Here is a 7,681-nt window from a genome sequence, read left to right on the forward strand (position 1 = left end):
GCTCCTTTCAGCCTCATGTCCTCATCTTTGCAATGGGTCCACAGGTAATAAGTGAAATATTGTGCCCAAGAGTGCTCCACACTCCTTACTGTGAGCCAGAGGCCCATCCATTGTCCTCTTTCAACCTTTTGTTCCAGACTGACCGACTTCCACACTTAGAGGTGGCCTGGGCTTGGGGCACACCAGGGTCTCCAGTTACCCTGCTTAGTCTGACTTAAGATAAACTTAAATTGAACCAAAGGCGAATGGCCCAGAAAATAACAACCACAGCCAATAAGATGGACAGGGACCATCAGGACCCTGCCTCTTGGGTCCACTGTCTGGGCACTGGAACCCAGTGTGCTGGACTAGAGGACAGAGATACAGGAGGAGGGCTGGCCTTGACAAAACGCAGACATCCGCTGGTGTTTACAAGCCCAGCAGCCAGGAATCTTCCCTCAAAGCCTAACTCTTGGCCGCTGCTCTCCCTCAGAATTAATTTAGAACACAAATATTTGAGATAAAATCATTAATCCTTTATGCCAAGTTGGGGAGTAGGGTTGGTGGAATGATCCCAGGCCCAACCTAAGACACAGTTAATGTTCCCATCCTTCATTCCCCCAGGAAACTGCTTGATTCTCCAGGGCACCAGAAAAGTGGCCATTTGCTGCCGCCAGCCATTTCTCCCCAGATTGGCCAGTTGAGCTCAGAGGACTTCAGGAGCCTGCCCAGAAACAGTGCCCCAGCAAAGCTCCCAGGGCCTGGGAAGGAGGACGGAAGAGGAGGAAGAGCTGAGAGTCAAGGGGGAGTTACAGAAAAAATGGAAGAGTCAGCAAGAGGCCACCTCTGCACCAACGGCAGGCAGACAGCTCTGCCCTCAAAGGCCTGGGGCAGCTGCTTGCCCAGAGCAGGTCCCCGTCCCATGGGAGGTGAGTGTGACCCACGGTGGGTCTGCTTTTCTCACATTCCTTTCCTCAGCATGGGGCATGAAAGGATAGGTCCGCAGCACACACCAGAACCTGGCACCCGCCCTGCTTCAAGGCCAGAGGCAACAGATGTGGGGGCAGGGTGCACAGGGAGGTCGGGCCTCAGCAGGATGTGCAGGCTTGGGCCTCTGACGCTCTGCTCTGGGGCCTCATGACTGAGGGCTCCCTCCCTCCTCTGACCCTGCGACAGGTTGAACTGTGACCCCCGCCCAAAACGTGTTAAAATCCTACCCCTCCGGATCTTATTTGGAAATAAGGCTGTATTGTAGGGTGGGTCCTGAAGCAGCAAGACTGACGTCCTTACAAGAGGGGCTTGGAAAGAGGTAGAACCTCAGGTGACCATGGAGGCAGAGAGCAGCTGCAGGCCAGGAACCCTCAGACACCACAGGGAACTGAAGAGAGGACAGGAAGGATTCTAGTGTGCACCTGCTGAGAGTCCAGTCTCAGACTTCTGGCCTCTGGAACTGGGGATTCCTGGTGCTTTGTTGTGGTTGTCATTGAAACTACTACAGACCCCAAGCCTGAAGCCACATGCTCCCCATGTAACCTCTCTCTGTGACCCAGCAGCAGAGACGCTGGCCTGAGACCCCACTCTGGAGGAGGGTGATGTTGCTGGAGGGATGGGCTTCAGAAATTATCAAAAGCAGCAAAACCCAGGGGCGTGCAAGACATGAGAAGAGACAAAGACAAGGGGCACTGTTCCCGACTGCCCCAACCCCCAGGCTCACACTGGGCTGGATGTTCCTTTCGCCCTAGGCTGCAGCCACGGAGCCCCGTCCAGAGACTTCCAGTTATTTCTACTTCTCCAGCAGGGGAGGAAAAAACCAACTTGGATCTGAACTGCAGAAGGAAGATTAGGAAAGTGCCTCCGCCCCAGGCATCTTTTTTTTTTAACCACTAACTGGGCAATGAATAATTTATAGCCGAGAATGTTTGTGGGGGGGATAAAATGTTGACAAGCCTGGAAAAGCTCTTAGCAGCCTAACGGGGCAATCCATCTTGAAGAAACAGGTTCCGAATGCAGACTTCGTGAAGATCTGCTTGAGGTTTTTTCTTTCTCTCGCTCTCTTATTTTTTTTTTCTTTTTTATCTATATGGAAATTGGTGGGTGCTGAAATATATGTTTCCCTTCAGCACAAACTCGAGCTGAATGATATCCCAAGCAAGAATTAAATCATCGCTTCATACAGCAAGAAGCAAACACCATGCAGGGAACCCAGCGTCACAGCGGAGCGGCAGCGAGCTCGAGGGGGCTTGGGGCCATCTGCCTCGTCCTTGAAGAGCGGGCGTCCTCGCCCATACACCTGGACGCAGGCGGCAGGAGGCACAGCAAAGTCCCCAGGAGAACAGTGACTGGATGCAGTCAAGCACACCAAATGTCCTGACAACAAGGCCAAGCTCCCTGCAGAGGGACCTGGCTGTCCTGGCGGCAAGTGTTAGGGTTAGGGTTACCTCCTCAGTTCTCTTCCCCTCAGTGCCCCTCCACCTATTCAGAGCTTCTGGTTGACTAAGCTTAGAGTAGGATTCAGGGACCCAAGAGAACAGCAAAGCCAAGCTCATCCAGAAACAGGGTGGGTGAGATTGGTGGCATTTGTCAGAGCCCTGTTAGTTATGTACTGCTATGTAACACATGACCCCAAAATTAGCAGCTGTAAAACAAGAAACTGTTACCGCCACAAAGTATCTGTGGGTCAAGAATCCAAGCACAGTTTAGCACAGTGGTCCAGCTCAAAGGCCCCTGGGATCAAGGCCCTTGCTGGGACCATGGTCCTTGCAAGATGCAAGTGAGATAGGATGCACACCATACTGTCCCCAGGTCCTCTGAATGTGACAGCCACCTGGAGGGCTCTTCTCCTACAGGAAGTTCCCACTCAACCACCAAATCCTCCCCAGTTGTCACCTCCTCTGTTCCTCGCCCTCCCCCTCATGCCACTCACTCAGCATGGGGTCCCCCAAGACCCGCTGCAGGCTCCTGCTTCCTCTATTCTCAGCCTCTCTCTCCGTCTCTTTGTCCCACATGTTGAGACTCCCATGTAGCCAAGGAGCATGTGCTCAGCCATGGGACTTGAGCGCCTGGCCAGCTGGTCTGCCCACATAGGTGCTAAGTCACTGAAGACCGAATCAAGCAGGTGAACTGTCCAAGTCACAGCTGGTCAGTTTCAGGGCTTGGCTGAGACCACAGCACCATTTAAGGTGCGGCCATTTAAGGTGTTTTGATGGAGCACCTCCCTTGGGCCCTGTCCCAGGGGCCCTGACACATGGGTCCTGGCACCGAGCTGCCAGATCTAGCCAGAAGACATCTCCAGCCCCATCTCTGCAGTTCCACACATGAGGCCAGATTCCCCCTGGCTCCCTTCTGCCGCTGGGTCCACTGTGAACGGTGCCTGACGGCCTCCACCAAGCTCAGCTCTGGCTCTGACCCAGGGGAAGGTCCTCTGGCATGAGGCCAGAGTGCCCTGTGGGGCCTCATGTGGTCGATGGGCATATTCCAAACTAAGGGAATGTCCATTGTCATACGGGAAACTCGCCTCTCCCCTGCAGGGAGAATGCAGCCTCCTAAATGTCCTAAATGCTCGTGTTCTGAAGGGTGGCGATCCGCCTGGGTGCGCTGCAGTCACCTGGGCCCTGTGTGACCGGGCCAGACAAGATGCCTGCTCTTGTTCAGCCCTGCCTCCCTTCCTGGCTTCACACTGGTGGAGAAGAGGCCTTTTTACCCAAGAACGCAGTGGATTTGGGCTGCAGGGGCACCTGCATGTTAGCCCCTGCATGCTCAAGGGGCACTTGCTTGATGGCCTGTCTGGAAGGTGCTCCCCTGCAAAGAACGAAAGGTACAGGAGCAGGAGTGGGGGACAAAGAGCAGCCCAAGAGCAGGGGCAGGGCAGAGCCACAGCAGAGAACAAGGGCGAGTGGGGGGGCGCAGCAGGGCAGAAGAGGGCCGGGGCTGAGGGACCTCCCGGGCAGCCCTGGTCCCGGGGCTGCTCCTTCAGCTGCACTGCTTGGCGTTGGTGTCTTCTGCTGTACCCCTTCCAGGTCGTCGAGGTGCAACAAGTCAGGGTCACATGGCTTGGTCCAGGAGGCGCCCAGAGATCTGGGGAGTCATCAGACCTGGGGACACTGGCATTTTTGTCTGAATCTCCCTCCAGCCATTTTGAGGCAACTCGAATTTAAAAGCCACCACGTGGAAGATAGAAAAACTGCACGACCCCAGTTTTCTGACAAAATCCCTATCTCACAGAACTGAGCAGGGATGGTAATGATGCTAAAATGAGAAGCATTCCATCTTTCTGCTAAGTCGAGTGTGAGTTCACTTACCCGTATTTGTATGTTTGCTGTTGAACCTCGTGATCCAGCTTGGGGTTTTCAAAGTTCCATCTCTGCACACAAGGGTTTCTTGATTATCGAAAAGATCGTGGAGAGGCTCAGCTTCAGAAGGATTTCCAGAATAAACCACTGTAACAGCCTCTTCCCAAATGACTTTTTAATTTCCTCCTACTCATCCAATGCCTCTGATTTCTCTCCAGGCAAAATGACTTCAGAGTCTAAGGGGCGAGCCAGAGACCAGACCTGAGCATGGATCCAGGGACCTGAGTCCAGAAGCCTGACATGTCTGGCACCCTGGCTGATCCTGGTCATATCTGTGGTCTTATTACAGTCCTAGGCTGTCCTCTACATGAGAGCAAGAGCCACGTGCATGATGGTTCCTTACCATGATGCATCGCCTGCTTATACAGGGCCTGGCACTCAGCTCTCAGCCCCTGTGACCTCTACCTAGGGCTCCCTGGACCCCCATCGCCCACCTCATTCCCACCAGTGCATGAAGCCCTCAGAGACAACAGAACCTGGGAGCCCCTCGGAGCTGGACTGTGTCAGCAGCCCCTGCTCCTAGAGTACAAGTCCACCACACTCACTGAGTAGCTCGGCACACCATCATCACCTCCAGTTCTCCTCAGAGCACCCCAGATACCACCAGCAGGACAGTGACCAGCCAATATCAGGCATTCAAAGCTGTCTGGACCAGTTATGGCCTCTGAGCTTGTCCCTGGGAGGGACTTGCCATCCTTGCTAATAGCATCTTGACCTTATGGGTCAGGGAATCAGATTCCACGATGGCTCACTTTCATGGGTCATGCTTGGGACTGTCCCTGAAATGTCCAGAAATGGAAGCACAGGAAAAAGGGCAAGGAAGGGCAAACCCTCACTATATCCACATCCTTGATCTTCATCTGATCTCCATCCAAGCGACTGAGAGACAAGGTCTTCCATCATGGCCACCCAATCCACGGCACCCGCCAAGAGAGACAAGGACCTCCGCCGTCATTCCTCTTGGCCCTAAAGCCCCTGACCCCAGGTCATGCCAGCCACATTCATCGGCCTCATCCCAGGAAGCCTGCCTAAGGCCTTCCCCAGACTCTCCAGGCATTTCCAACCTGGCTTCCTTGCTTCTTAAGGTTCCTTGCTCCCTCTGCGAAGCCTCTGCTTTCCTGAAAAGCTTTTGCCAATGTCAAGATGCAGCTGCAAGAAGAGACCTGACACAAACCCGCTGAAGGAGCGCCACAGTCTGCAAGCTGCACCCCCACCAGCCCCCGGCCACGAGCTCCCGCCCACGAGCTCCCGCCCTCAACGCCACCAGCTTTAATGTGCTCCTTGGAGTTCATCAAATGAAACCCCAGTTCTGAGGTGGAAAAGCCTCTTAGGAGGTTAATAGCCAGTAGATAGAGCAATAAATGTAATGATTTAATTCTTCAAGGATGGCTAAACAGGCTGCTGTTTACCAAAGTCTTAGTAGATAATTACTAACAGATAATTACGAAAAGCTGCCGGATCACAGCTGCCCCAGCGATGGCCACAGCCCAGTCCGCTTAGCCAAGCTGTAAATGAGCTGATTCCACAGAGAAATTCCACACAAGCAGCCTTGGAAAAGACGCCGGGCACAAATTGCACTGTGCTCTCTTCTTTTTTTTTTTTTTCCAATTATTTACTTGTTTTTAAATTGTTTTATTTTATTTGTTCTGATTAGTTGTCCATGACAGTAGAATGCGTTTATACATTTTGATAGACTGTCCATCGATGGAGTGCGATCTATCATTTTTCTGATCGTACATGTTGCAGGACCACGTCGGTCACGCAGGCATACATGCACATGAGGTAATATGTCTGTTCCACTCCACTATCCTTCCTGCCCTTACCCTTCCTCCCTGTGCTCTCTTCTTGCTCCTTCCCTGGGGAGGCTCTCCATCCTCCTGAGCAGGCCTCTGGGTGGTGACCTGCCTCTCTAGAGATGTGCCTCACCCATTGCAAGCCAGTCTCTCAAACAGCCTAACCCGCTCCTTTGCCTAAACTTGCAGACACAGGCTCTGGGACACAGGGTGCAGAGCGTGGCTCTGGGTAGGTGTTGAGGGAGGGGAGCAGAGCGACTCCTGGTCTGCCGTCCTCTGTGGAGCGTGCTGGGGTGCCCTGGAATCCCGAGTTGGCAGAGAGGCAGCCCTGGGGGAACACTGGACACCTGGCCAGGAGGTTAGTGCCAGCACCTAAAAAGAGAAAGGAAGCAGGCTTGTGATTAGTACAGTCTGTGGACCTCCAGGGCTCCCACCCTGAGAGGTCACTGCATCTCCCAACCAATGGCCTGTTCTGCTCCAAATGCACCCCGTCCCAGGGAGAATCAGGTTTCAAAAGCACTGTGGAGACTTGCAGATATTACTGCAATTTCCTCAGGAGGCAGGGAAGAAGCAGGTCACTCTGCATGTTTCACTGCAGAACTTTAAAGCCCTTTTCTAATCCCTCGGGGCTTCCCTGAGTCTCCCCACTGCGGCTGTCCCTCCCCCTCCTCCTCGACCTCTGAGCCCCCTTGGCTCATCTGGATCAGGGCCTCACCTGCCTGTCCCCTGTCTGGCCTACCAGACTCTGCAGCTGGCTTGTATTCATTGCCACTGGGCTGTCCCTGCCCAGGACTGGGTCCCTCAGCATGGGAAGAGGCTCTCTATGACTGTCCAGGACACATCGACTCCATATTTGTGTGCCTATAATGGTCCTCTGCTGCAGAAAGGGTGCTTCCTACGCCCAAGGCCACCCATGTTGTGACAGGCACCTCCAGGAGATTTCCCCTACACTGAGCCAAAAGTGTACCCTTGACCCTCGGAGACAACACCACGGAGAGCACAGCATTCTCTCCTGTTTGCCTTTAAAAGTTAACTATGCTTCTCGTGTGCGTCACTGGCTGCTTCTCTCCAGACGTAATACAGGCCCTCCAGTCCTTTCTCACCTCGGAGGTACCCTCAATGCCAGGCACCAGCCTGGTCTGCCCTGCTCCACGAGGGGCTCAGGGTGGGTCAGTGGGACCCAATGTGGTCCAGGAGACCCTTCTCCTCCCACGTTCTTCCTGCCCACCCCTCCCCCCAGGCTTCTGACCCACCACAATAGTGAGGACACCGCTCTCCAGGGTTGTCCAGATGCCAGTAACAGACACCCATCTGCCTCAGTTCACAAAAGCAGACTTTAGCCGGAGGCATGGGAATATATCAAGGAGCCACAGGGAAACAGGGACCAGGACAGGCCAGCCGGCAGCCCAGCTGCCTTTTCCAGCCCCACCCTCACCCCCAGGGCTGTGCCTTTCTCAGCTCTGCTTCTCTCTGGTCTTTGGTCTCTTCAGTCTCCCTCTCCTGCCAAGTCCTTCTCTCTGCACCTCATGGAGCTGCCTCCAGGGAGGCCTGGGGCCCTCC

This window comes from Sciurus carolinensis, chromosome 5 (assembly GCF_902686445.1).
Source record: "Sciurus carolinensis chromosome 5, mSciCar1.2, whole genome shotgun sequence".
NCBI lineage: Eukaryota > Metazoa > Chordata > Mammalia > Rodentia > Sciuridae > Sciurus > Sciurus carolinensis.